The sequence below is a fragment of the Grammomys surdaster genome, unplaced genomic scaffold, assembly GCF_004785775.1.
Source record: "Grammomys surdaster isolate TR1022 unplaced genomic scaffold, NIH_TR_1.0 269, whole genome shotgun sequence".
NCBI classification, from domain to species: Eukaryota; Metazoa; Chordata; class Mammalia; order Rodentia; family Muridae; genus Grammomys; species Grammomys surdaster.
The window spans coordinates 1,646,995-1,661,336 of record NW_021604710.1 but is presented as its reverse complement, the minus strand read 5'-3'; the positions used below and the strand labels follow the sequence as shown (position 1 = coordinate 1,661,336).

Genomic DNA, 14,342 nt, shown 5'->3' with positions numbered 1-14,342 from the left:
CAGAGACTTGATGTGCAAGGGTTGGGGGATGCCTAGGGGTGTCCCAACCCTGCTCAGAGGAGAAGGGGGAGATGGGGGAAACACTGTGGGAATGGGTTAACCAGGAGTGATGCAGTGAGCAGGACGTAAAGTGAATAAGTAAAAAGTAAATAAAAAAGAGAAAAGGAGGAGAAGAAGGAGAAAGAGGAGAAGGAGAAGGAGGAGGAGGAGGAGGAGGAGGAGGAGGAGGAGGAGGAGAAGGAGAAGGAGAAGAAGAAGAAGAAGAAGAAGAAGAAGAAGAAGAAGAAGAAGAAGAAGAAGGAAGAAGAAGAAGAAGAAGAAGAAGAAGAAGAAGAAGAAGAAGAAGAAGAAGAAGAAGAAGAAGAAGAAGAAGAAAGAGCTGCACTGAGATTAGAGGAGCTTTTGAAGGCTAGACCTGAAAGTCTTACTTTTACTAGTGGCTTTGCAGAAAGACTACACATATACAAATTCTCACTATTCTCTTGATGAGGACTGATGCAGGGTCTGGGGCCTGCATTGTGGTGGGAACATCGACAGGATAGATTTTATGATGAGCTTATATTCCTCAAGCTCTCCCTTATTATCTCCAAGGGTCCCTGAGGGAACAATGATGCACAAAGCTCATATTTAATGTCTACCAGGAGAAAAAAGTGCTGTTTATCATTCTATCTCCACTTCTATGGGCTTTGGGGATGGATGTTTAGAGAAAAGAGCTGGCAGGTGATGATGATGTAATACTCAACTGTATCAGTACACAGTAAGTGCTTCCAGTAAGAAGAACATATATGCTATTGGGACCATGATACAAAATACATTCCCAAAGTTTCCGTATGGCAATGGGTTCATGAATCCTCATTTTGCCTCATAATGGATCAAGTAGAGCTTTCAAAAGGCAGAATATGCATCATCCTCATGCTTACTCCTGAGATAATGCCTACATGGATTTTTGTAGCTAAAAAACAAAAAACAAAACAAAAAAAAACATGTGTACTGACCTGCTCACACAGTGACATATATATCCTCAGACCATTTGATACAGTGCCTGAATTGGGTACAAGATGTAGTAAAAGGAAAGACAGAACCCAAAGTAAAGCTGCCCTTGAGATACTATGGCTTAATCCCCTGACATTCAGAGGATGGATGTATCTGAACCTCAGAATTCCGATAATATGACCATTGTGTACAATGAGATTGGTAAGCAATGGTGACTCAGACTACGAGGGGCTTGTATTCATATTCATGAAAAAAGTATAAATGGAGGCTACTTTAATGTTTTCTGATTCTCTTTTATGTGGGGAGAGAGAGAGAGAGAGAGAGAGAGAGAGAGATTGAGAGAGAGAGAGAGAGATTGATTTAGATAAAGTTTTGTAGAGAAATAACTGAAACCACTAATCAGAATATAGTTCATTCTTTCATAGAGAGAGATTCATGGTGCTAATCTGTGAGCCATGTGTTCTGTTAACAACAAGGAAGGGAAGGAACCATCTCTGCCATTTTGCGTTTCAGCAGGAAAGAGCATATCTAAAGTCTGAGCTTTAAAAAGAGTATTCATTTAAGCACGATGGATGTCTTGTGCTTATGTGATATATACAAGGGTTTTGAACAAGGAACTAGCTGTACTACTTTAAAGTTCATTAAAGATACCTGGTTAAAGGATATGTATTTCAGATATGTGTTTGGAAAACTTTGGTAACAAAAAGTATAAATTAAAGATGTCACATATGTGAAGTGACCAGATGTGAAGAACATGAAGACCATATCATATTGTATGATAGGCCATATCATATCAGATGACTAGTGGTTAAGAGACATGAAATAAAATGTTCATTTCAGTCACGAGCGCTTTTGGCTGCCTTCTCAGAAATGAAATTTTTCATGTACAAAGGTAGATTGTAGTTAATTGTTATTTTATTTTCAAAAAACATATTAAAAACTTAGAGCTAAAGATATTGAACACTGAAAATAACCAGACCCCAAATCTGTACAGTTCAATAAACTTTTATACACTTAGAATAATCATTTATGGCTGTGGGGCTTCACATTGGATTTTACACTTTAACTCACTATTGAGTTTATTTTTATATGCAACCTAAATAAATATAAATAATAAAATATTATAATAAATATAAAATAAATCTGGAGTTGCTTGAAACCATTCCTGTGTTCAGGAAATAAATAGCATATTTTAGCATCGCTTCTCATTTATATTGACCCACACAAAGTGATTTTTCTATCAGTAAGTATTTTTGATTTCCAGAGTCTGCCATAAAGCAATCAATCAATATTTCAATACAAGTTTACAACAAACACCATAAAAACTAAAAGTGTTAAGAGATAAGTAAAATAAGAATTAATGAGAGACTATGCTGCTAGGAAGTATGTAATCAAAGATTGCAGAAGTAAGATAGCTGATAGTTTTCTCTGGAAGAAATCAAGTGTGTTAAAATAGAATTTCTAGCACTACCTCAGCACCAAACCTTGCGTTCTACAATTCAAGCATTCTAAATTCCTCAACACATTGAGAATGGGCTGGAGACAAGGAATGAATGGGATTTTACACTTCATGTCTTCAATAATTATGGGACCAAAGTTCCTTCAATATCTTATATCTCCCAGGATCATAGTAGACTCAAAGAGAAAGAAGAGGAATAATGGCATCCTCAAACACAGAAAAATGAGTGTTATTCTAACAAAGTGGGTACTAATAAATTACACATCTGCCAAAGAAAAGTCTTGGCTTGGAGAGGGTTTCTTGAGGAAGAGGTGTTTGGGAGTGGCAAAAGAATGACATCAAGTCAATCATGGAAACAACAAACAGTTCTGTGTTCTGCTCAAGTTGACTCTTCAGACAGCTGCTTATATAGCTCAGCTCTTGCAGACCAAAGCCCAGTCTTTTATTTAACTATCAGTCATTAGCCCAGGTTCCGTTTTGCTTATCCCATGAATCAGCATTTTCTGACTTTAGCCACTTGATTCTTAGAAAAAGAGAACAAGTACTAGTACTTTTTTTTTTAACATAGCAAATGAACTCAGAGATCTGTCTGCCTTTGTAAGCACAAACAGTAAGTTTATCTGGGTGGGATCCCATTCTGAAATTACCATTCTCACCACACATGAACCTAAATTTGCTCTGTCCCAAACTGATCTCAAATTCATAAATCTGCCTGCCTTTGGAAGCACAGACAATAAGCTAGCTGTGATCTGACGCTGAGATCACCATTTTCACCTCACCTGGACCTAAATCCATTCCTTCTGTCCCAGACTAACCTTGAATTCCAAAATCTGCCTGCCTTTTTATCCTTCTGATGAGCTAGATCATTAATGCAACTGCCTTTGTTCTTTTAGGTCCACAAAGTTCCTCATACAATTCATCTTTCATCCTTATATTTTGCATAGTTGAGAAATAATACATCTTTGAACTCATCTTTGTTTTCAGAGGTTTTTCTGACAGCCTTAAAGGGTGTCTTGAGTGTCATAGCATTTACCATTTTGCTGAGGAACACATTCTTTCCTCCCAGTCTTGTGCTGTTTTTAATAATCATAGAGTCATTGACCTTAAAAGGGAGAGCATTACCTGAGGGAGGAAAAGGAAAATAGGTACCTTATTATATAAGCAAGTCTATGCCTAGCAACCACCACCACTCATCGATACCCATGCCCTGCTGGCTCTGCTCCAGGGGTGGGGAACCACGTCACCCCATCCCTTCCACAGCCATGTAGGACTTAGCACCTGTCTGTGAGTTTCCTGTTTTGTTTTTTTTTTGTTTGTTTGCTTGTTTTTTGCTTTTTTTGAAAACCATTAAATTAAATTCTTCTATCATGCCCACTTCTATCACTTTCCATCGCTAACTATTTGGTGGAATTTATATATAATATATGAGTGTTTCCTAAAGTATCATCCAGAGACAGTGCTTTATTTTTGAGTGAATTGAAAACACTTTGCAAAATTTAAAGTTTAATAAAAGTATATAGTCAAATTTTTTAAAAGTTTCATATATAACAAGAACTATATAGACCATTTAATCCAAGCCTGTAATATTGCTGCATGTATTATAGAGCTAGATAAGGTATAGGTTCTTCAAGACCAAGAACAAATTTAAGATAACTCAGGTATCTCAAACCTGCTGTAGTCAACATACAATGCTTACTTTCCTTCTCAGATTTTTTCCTGTTATGTTAATTTTATTTTATTTCCTCTAATATACTCTTTTTTGGAGACAATTCTTACCCTATAGCACAGGCTACAACAAAATCATGGCGAGTTTTCTCCCTTAGCCTTCTAAGTGATGAGATTACACATGTGAACTACCATACTCACAAGATCACAATTTTTAAAAAGTATATATTTCACAGAATTATTATTGGCAAGAAAATCCTAGAGGCTAAAAAAATGCTTAGCACTATATAGCACATCAATTGGGCCCATTGTGGTTTTGTCACACAGGCCAGAGAGGAAAATAACTTAGGATGTAGTTGAAGAAGCAGTTGGGCAAGAAAATTTTGTGTCTTTAAATATTTTCAAAAGACATCAAAGTTTATGTGGCTTAAAATTGGGCACCAAAGGTTTCAGGAGGTGTAAAATATGTTTTGACTTGCTTGTGAAATTTTTTTAAACACTTATCTCTCATTTTTTAAATTTGTATGTGAGTGTGAGTGCACGTGTGTGTGTGTGTGTGTGTGTGTGTGTGTGTGTGTGTGTATGCGTGCATGCATGCAATAACCCTAAGGTTGAATAGTGGTACAATAACCAAGAGCTCTCAAATTGGACTTACGATCTACTCAACAGAAGGAAATCAATGCAGTACTTAAACCTAGAGAACTATCCTGGGCTTGTGGAATCATAGAATCTATAATTACTACTCTATTAAAATAGCACGATCTCTAACCAAACTCTACATATTTGTCTTTACAACCAAAGATAAGTATAATTCAAAGCCCTAATCAAGGAAACTTTTTTTTTTTTAACAGATAGAAACCATTACAGAAAACCATAACCAATCAAAATGAGTTTTGGAGCTCAGTACCAACCGATACATCTACAGCACAACTCCCACACCTAAGGCTGAGGGATCATTGAAGAAGAGGGAACAGAAAGAATGTAAGATCCAGATATGAGGGTGGTCATTGTGAGATTATGTCTCCCAGAAATGTCAGAAACTACAACATTAAATCTTACAAACATGGCTGCCTAAATAGGATATGAACGAGGAAGACATCAATAGATACTCTAAAGTGAAAGGGGTGGAAGCTCAGAAAACCCCATCCTAAGAAAAAGAACTACAGGCAACTAAGGAATACTGAGAGAAGGAGAAATTGTTGTATCCAAAGAAGAAAACATCAATTGGTTATCCAATACCAGATGGTCACCTCTAAAACCATAGTTATGTAAGTGACACTTATACAGACTGAGCAGGTTTTATATATCAATTTAAGTATATGTAAAGATGTGTGTATAACAATATAGAAGTGTCTAAATAGGAATATATTCCTATACATAATATAGAAACATAAAATAATAGTAATATACATACACATATGTAACAAAGAAAATGAGGTGATGAATTTAAAAGTAAGTAAGGGGTTTGTGTACATGGAAGAGTTTTGAGTAGTAAAAGGATGAGGTAAATGATGTAATTATAATCTCAAAAAAAACTTTTTAAAAAAGTATTTGCCTGTATAGCAGACATTTTATCTTTGCTCTGGTAGCTGATGTCCTCAAACATCAGACTTGTGAGGCTCTCAAATATTGAGATTCCTTGGCTTAAGTCCCATCTTTCTTCCTTTTTAACTCCTAACGTTCTTACGCTCTCCTGTGTCTGCCATGTTTGAGAACTGCAGGTTCAGTCTGGGGCCTCTTGCTTGCTGGTACAGCATGCCGGTTACAAGCTGTGTCCTCAATGTCTCTCAATTCGCCATTTCTCTGTTTCCCCTCTCCTTTGTCTTTTATCTTATCTCTCTCTTCCCTTCTAATCTTCCTTTCACTGTCTCTTTGCTTCTATGCTCTCTCTTCCCTTTTCCCTTTTCCCTTTACAGGGGATTTTTCTCTCTTAAAACTATAAATTATGTCCAGGCATTGCTTGATCATAAATTAATGAAGAATGTCTAACAAAAAAAATTTTGATAAGAAGGTTAAAGATTGAAAAGACAGATGAAACAAAAACAAAATAAATGAATAAAACTGAACTAGAAAATTTCAAAAACCTACCATTTTGAATCTGCAGTCAGTGTTAGTCTATTCATAGTGCTCTCTGGATTCCCTCCCTTCCTCATCCTGGAGAAGTGAAAAGCATTCAGTGGCTAAATCAGAGTCTAGTGATATAACTTTTCATCTTCATTCAAAAAGCTTCATTTCAAGAAAACATAGTTAATTAAATTCTTTCCCCCTTCTTGACAAATAGCTATTACGTTGATCTTTAGTAATTAAAGAGTTGCTTTGTTATAAAAGTCTAACAGTTAATTCCTTGCAAGTGGTCAACAGTTGTCACTGTATCGTGGGCACAATCTAACATTATGGCTATTAGTCTCAAGGAGGCCAGGATACTTTTCCTCTCCTCTCCTCTCCTCTCCTCTCCTCTCCTCTCCTCTCCTCTCCTCTCTGTTCCTTTTCTTTTTTCTTCTCAGTAACAACTTGCATTTTTCTGTGAAACACTTGAGATATCTGCACATTCATCAGTGTTGCTTTATTATTCATTAAACAAGTAAAAAAGGTTTCATCTTTTGATAACTAGAATAAGAATAACTGAAAACAAAATCCAGGAGGATGGGAAGCTAATGTCGAGGGTGAATTATTTTCTTCAGCTGCCCATATTGAGGTCTAGGAGAGATCCACATTATTTAATGATGTCTGGTATGGAAATATCCTCTCATGGAATCTGAAATATCTCCAAAGCTCAAGATACTATGATACACCTTGGTTGTGTAGGGAAAGTCAAATATTCCAGAAGTGCTTGACTGCTCACCAATCGAACTAATGCAGATAAGACACATTATTCAATATGGTACAATACTGAAATGTCAATGATGAATACATTCTTTTGGAACACAGTAGGAAGTTCTGATTTAAACTTGCATATTTTCCTCAGTATATTCTCTGTGTGGATGTATGCTTGGCTCCTTTCTCTATATTAAAACCTAGACCTGAGTTCATGTTAGTTCTGGAAAGAAAATCCATACTGTAAGAGCTTAATAAGTAATAGTAACAGAAACAGGTTCAGTACCTATAATCTGTCAGGAACTGGGCTGAAACAATTTCACAAGTTCTGTGCAACAATTGTAAACTATATACTCCAAATGGAATCATTGAATATGAACGAGAAAGTTAGGACTCTAAGAGATTAAAGGAATCTTGAACCTCAAATTTGAGTATGAGTAACTATAAATACCACACCTTTAAATCTTGCCTTTTTCTTTGTATGACATGCTGCACGTGAGAGCATTAGAGATGTGTCAATGTACAAGCCATATGGTCAGACACTCGGCTGCCTGCTAAGCTTTAATAACCGTTATGTTTATTACACAGAACATCTTGCAAAGTGCGGCAGCATACATGCTCATGGTAGAAGAAAAGGAAATCATCACTCAGAGCTAAATTTGTTAATTTTACGTATTTTAATATAATAGTATTCATACTATATGTAACGTTTGCTGTGGTATTTACCACTTACCATAATGATCTAAAGTAATCTACCAATGCATATAAATACCATAATATCCCACTGTGGGAATAAAACATAATTAATCGAATTATTTCTTAGATAGTTAAAATTTTTCCATGTAATAAACAATAGTGTCTTTGTGAACGAAGACGTTTTTTGTACCTTGGCTTTTTAAATTATCAGATTTGTACTTAGTAAGTAAAATTAGAAACTATAGTGGGATTTTCTTGGACCTGACAGTGGAATAAATAAGATATGGGGCTTTCAATATAGTTTAAAGCTTAGATCTTTTGTATGGGCAGTCTCCTAGTAGTTTATTTAACTTAACTAGATTATTTAGGCTATGACTTGTCACATGACTAGCTCTAAACCTTTCTACACCACTGCAGTTGATGTCTGCTCCTCTGTGTCCTCTCAGATTCTCCCACTTCTGCTTTCTTCTCCTTGATCACTCCTTTGCTGGGAAGTTCCACCCACCACTTGGTTCACAGGTATTGGTCGCCAGCTCTTTACTATAACCAGTCAGTAGAGAGGCAATCTCCGGTACATTTCTAGATTGCCTTTAGGCAGGTGAGGAAGGATGAATATTTACAAAATAGAAAACCAGGTGATGGACATAGAAATGACAATACCAGCATCCTGCTAGTACTCAGATCTCTGTTGTAGAGAATTAACAGTTGAAGATACAGAGATACTGCTTCACACAATGTGAAGAAAGTTTACACCAACAAGAAACACATTTTTTTCATGATTTGAGTGGATAATATATTTCTTTTCATGACTTGAATAGGTAGGGGTAGGTGATCATGAGTTTTATTCTGCTGTTTATTACTTATATGGGTTTGAGTAAATGTCTAATGTGTCTGAGTTATTTCTTCATCTATATACTCAGTATATTACCAGCCAATACTGGGAGTCCTAATAGGAGCTATCTGGAAGGATAAATAGACAATTACTACCATAAATTATAAAATTACACTTTGAAAAGATATGTAGTTTGCTTTTCAATTTTTAAAATATTTTTATTTATATTTATTTTATGCATTTGAATATATATGTTATATATATATATATATATATATATATATATATATATATATATATATGCACTTGAATTATATGTATGTACCCTGTACACCACTTGGTGTTTGTGGAGGTCAGAAGAAGGCATCAGATCTCTTGCAACTAGAGTCATAGGTAGTGATAAGCATCAAGAGGATGCTGGGAACTGAACCCAGGTCATCTGCAAGAGCAGCTCAACTGCTGGTGTTGCTCTGACCTCTCCTTTTTAATCTTAAGGACTTCCTCAGCATCTCTTTGCTTCACAGTTCTGTATGTATATAAATAACTCCTTTATTTTCTCTAGCAATTTTAGAGTTTAGAATATATTTGTATGTATCTAATACCAGCAAAACTGAATATAGTTTTGTGTTATTATTGGTCACTGAAGTTTTATTTTTCTTGAGTTGGTTGTCTACATCCCTTCCTCATTTAACTCATCTGTTTGCCTATGATGTGTATCCTGGGCCATAGCTGATAGGAAGTGCTTGCTGAGTGAGTGATGGAAGGGATTAAGAGTAGGAAGTTAGGGAAGGAAGGAACAAGAGAATGAGGAAAGGGAGAAGAAAGGCTGGTCAAGAACTATGTATTTATTACTAATTTACTTTTATTGTTATTTTTAAAAATTAATATTTACCTACTAATTATTATTATTAGTGTGTGTGTGTGTGTGTTTTGCCTGCTTGTATATCTGTGCACCACATGGATGCCTAGTGTCTAGGGTGTCTGTGGAGGTCAGAAAAGGGCATCCAACCCCCATGAACTGCAGTTACAAATGCGTGTGAACTACCAGGTGGATGCTGAGAACTGGATCTGAGTCCTCTGCAGAAACAATGTGTTCTTGATAGCTGACGCCTTTCTCTAGTCTCACTCATGTTATTTTTATTAAGGTTATAGATTTCAGGCATTCACTTACTGTAACGAAATTTTCCATTTAGTATTTGAGGTTTTCGATTGGGCTTCGTGGCTGAAGTACAGTCAGTGTCGCTTAGTGGATGCAGTCAGGTCTCCCTACTCCTGAAGGACCCACACAATGCTTTCTAAATTAGCAAGTATCCAGATTGTTGTTGCTCTGCATGGAGGAGTCCACACCTCAGTTGCCTCTGCCTTGTCTGTTGCAACTAAGAAGACACTGCAAGGCTCACTATTCAATGAGCACATTTTTGAACGGGAATTTAAATATGGTGCACACAATTATCCTTTACCTGTAGCCCTGGAGAGAAGAAAAGACATTTATATGTGGGATGTGGAAGGCAGGCAGTACTTAGACTTCCTGAGTTCTTATGGTGCTGTCAGCCAAGGACACTGTCCCCTAAAGAACATAGATGCCATGAAGAGTCGGGTGGACAAGCTGGCATTAACATTTCGGGCTTTCTATAACAATGACCTTTGTGAATATGATGAGTACATAACCAAGCTTTTCAACTACAACAAAGTTCCGTCTATGAATACAGGAGTGGAGGCTGGAGAGACTGCAGGTAAGCTTGCTCGTGGTTGGGGCTACGCTGTGAAAAGCATCCAGAAATACAAAGCAAAGATTGTTTTTGCTATTGGAAACCTTCGGGGTCGAACATTGTCTGCAATCTCCAGTTCCACAGATCTGACCAGTTATGATGGCTTTGGAACCTTCATGCCAGGCTTTGAAACCATCCCATATAATGATCTGCCTGCACTGGAGCGTGCTCTTCAGGATCCAGATGTTGCTGCTTTCATGGTGGAGTCCATCTAGGGTGAAGCCGGTGTTATTGTTCTGGATCCAGGATACCTGATGGAAGTTCGGGAACTCTGTACCAAGCACCAGGTCCTGTTTATTGCTGATGAAATACAGACAGAATTGGCTAAAACTGGTAGATGACTAGCTGTGGATCATGAGAATGTCAGACCTGACATAGTTCTTCTTGGGAAGGCCCTTTCTGGCGGCTTATATCCGGAGTTTGCGGTGCTGTATGATAATGAGATAATGCTGACCATTAAACCAGGCAAGAATGGCTCCACTTATGTCAGCAACCCTCTAGTCGGTCAAAGTGCCGTTGTGGTTCCTGAGGTTTTAGAAGAAGAGGATCTTGTGGAAAATGCAGGCAAGATGGTTGCTATCTTGAGAAAGGAGCTCATGAAGCTGCCCTCTGACATTGTGACCACACTGAGAGGGAAAGGGCTGCTAAAAGCCATCATTATCAGAGAAACCAAAGATTGTGATGCTTGAAAGGTGTGCCTGTGACTTCGAGATAACAGGCTTCTGGCCAAGCCAACCTACGACGATATCATCAGGCTTGGCCCTCCACTTGTGATCAAGGAGGATGCGATCCGGGAGTCAGTGGAGATCATCAATAAGACCATCTTGTCCTACTGAGAATAGGAACTCCGGGGAGCCATCTTCAGACAGGACTCTTGTGAAACTCTGCTTCCCATGGGCAGATTCGGAGTGTCAGTCCCCTAAAAGACTGAAATATATATTATATATTTCAGTCGATGCATAGTAGAGTGACACCTAGGAACCTGCAGGTGTGACAGAAGAGTGAGAGCGAAAGGCATCTCTTTGTTGAGGTTTGCCTGTGGGGGAACTTTCTAAGGAGAAACAGATCTATCTGTATACAGGCTGCAAATCGAGTCCTGCAGTAATTTACGTATGTTTTTACAATTTCCTTGCTGGTGTGAATGTTTTGTATTTGGAAGTTATTTCTGCGATACTATATAAGAAACTAGCTTAACCTCGTGCCTTTGAATCTTTGTAATCAATGAATGTTAAGGTGATTGAAGGTTAAGCATATGTAAAATACTAGTTTAAAGTAAACTTTGCATTGACCAACACCAGAATGTATTATATAAATTCTGAGAATCCATTACTAAATTATACTTTAAGTTGCCTGATTGCAATTTGTAAAACATTTATTTTCAGGATTTCTTTGAATAAAGCTGAATTTTTCTTTAAAAACAATATTTGATGTTTTCTGTCAGAAGCTTTGTAACTTAGCCTTTTCAATACTTTTACATTTTATGAACTCATCCAGCCATAGTACATGTTCAATATTTCTTTTGTTTTCAATTGAAAATAAATTAATCCAACCTAATTAATATTAGAATTAAAAACTTAGTTCATCATGAGAATTCCAGCATTACTAAGCCAATGGCATCCAAGCATTTGCTTATAGCCAAAAACAGTTTCAAAAAGCTTAAACAGCCAGCGCATAATTTTAAGGTGAGATTCAAAATTTTAATGTAAATTCTAAAGAATGATTTTGCTTTAAAGATGGATTTCTTTTCTTTATAATTCTTTAAAACATCAGCCATTGTGATGGACTTTACAGAAAAGTTAGTAAAGACACTACCCACATTTGCCAGATCTTTTTCAAGCCCCTGCAAACATGTGGATTCTCTTCTGCTGTCCTCCTCTTCCTCGTTCAACACTCATGTTCCTTTTCTGAACTGTTTAAAAGCAAACAGCAGGCAAGTCTCTACTCAGTGCTCCAATACAAATTTCACAGTATTGAAGGCACAGTCTCATATAGCTGCCACATACACACTCAGACATGGAGAAACATTTCTGAAACCAGAAACTGGGGGAAAATCTTTAGCTTCCAGTGGGGTTTCTTTTACTTTCTGCTCCAGGACGTTACACAGGATCTTGACCTACTTATCAATTTTCATTCTCTTCTGGTCAATCTCTTTCCCTGACTTTCATGTTGTCAATAATTTTAAAGACTATGGTTCTTGTGTTCTGTAATGTGTGCCTTTATCTGATTCAACATTTACTAACAGACATAAGTTAAAGTTGCTTGGCAAGAGCATCTATGAGACAACTCTGGGCTAACATCTGCATATTAGGGGCCAGGTGGTATTGAACCAGCTACCTCAAGCAACATTTTAACTTTGATATATGATAATATCAGGTTAATTTACTGTAAAGCATCATGTTCTTTGTGTAATTCATTAGGGTTTGTTATAGGTATGTTCACACTTTGCTGACATCTTTCTTCCTACCACAAGGTTTAACTTTACTGGTAGATCCTTCGCCAACATCATCATTGTCAAGTTGCCAAATGACAAAGTTTCATTTCCACAGTTGCTTCTGCATTTATGGTTTTCATATGTGTTAGAAGGAGCTTTTACATATCAACTGTTTTATATTCATGTATATCAGCATGGACTCATGAATGTATGTGGGATGCTGTCTTTTTCTTTATCTTTCTTCTTTCTCACCCTCTCCCCTCCCTATTTTTCTTCCCCTTCCTCCCTGTTGTATCAACTCTCTGTTTCTTGACAGGGTCCCATGTAGGCCAGGCTGGTGTCAAACTTGTGTAATACTCGAGACTAGCCTTGAATGACTGGTCTGCCTCTCTCCATCTCTCAAGTACTGTGATCCAGGGAGAATGAGAGATCCTTCTAGGCAGCATCTGCTCCCTCCAACACACTCCACGATTCTTGGAGAAATTTCCTATTTTCTGGTATAAATAGCATTATGTTCATTTTTGTTCTGGAATGAATCATTTATTCAAAGATTCTTCTTTCTATGTGTAAGAATTGATTACAAATCATGATCTGGAGCTCCGTATGTTTACAGAAAACAGGGAACCAGTGCTTCTAGAGTAATGAAGTTACATACTCATACACATATCTACAAGTATTTTCATGTGTATTCATTTTTTAAAAAACATAGATTTTCCAAATAATAAATTGTTCTTAGAATAAAAACATATCATTCTTTGAAAAATACCATTAAGAAAGAGAAAGGGGGTTGGCAGAATTGCTCAGTGGATGCAGGAGCCGATGCCAAGCTTGGTGACCTGAGGTTGGTCACTGGACCCTGTATGGTGGAAGGAGAGATCTGACTTCATGTAAGTTGTCCTCTCACTTCCACATATGCGCTGTGGTAATGCTTCCCTTTCCAGCCAAATAAATAAATAAATAAATAAATAAATAAATAAATAAATAGTAAATAAATGTATACATTTTGTTGAAAGAAAAGTTCATGTTTTTCCCAAAGCAGAGAATATTGATTGTCCTTTTTAAACATAAAAAATAAACTACCATATTCAATAAAATATTCATTGTACATGAATAAGTCTAATATACTGTGTAAATACTACTTGCTAACTGATGATACCATTGGGGCAGTCTCATTATATATTTTATTCTGACAAAGTACTTCTACTCAGACTATCTAATAGAATTGTATACTTTAATAAGAATATAAATGGGAGCTGGTGAGATGGCTCAGTGGTTAAGAGCACTGACTGTTCTCCTAGAGGTCATGAGTTCAAATCCCAGCAACCACATGGTGGCTCACAACCATCTGCAATGAGATCTCATGCCCTCATATGGGTGTCTGAAGACAGCTACAGTGTACTTACATATAATAAATTTTTTAAAAAAAGAATATAAATGGTCCAATTTAGAGTGAGCAAGTGTCCTAAACTGAAATCTGGCAGAAGAAAACATGAACCAGTTAAGAAATACATCAAAGGACACTCAACAGCATTGGGTATCAGGGACTTGCAAATTAAAGCATGAAGGTGCTATACCAGTTTGCTATGATGTTCAAAATAATAAGCCCAACTGTGGGAAGGAAGGCAAAGTGAAACTCTGTGTGTTAGCAGACATGAGCTGTGGGTGTATAAGCATGTCCCAAAG

At 37.0% G+C, this 14,342-nt stretch overlaps 1 pseudogene; it reads left to right on the top strand.

Annotated features, from left to right (window-relative positions):
- The first annotated feature begins 9,747 nt into the window (after nucleotides 1–9,747).
- On the top strand, nucleotides 9,748–11,064 carry LOC114628491 (annotated as a pseudogene).
- Nucleotides 11,065–14,342: the final 3,278 nt, after the last annotated feature.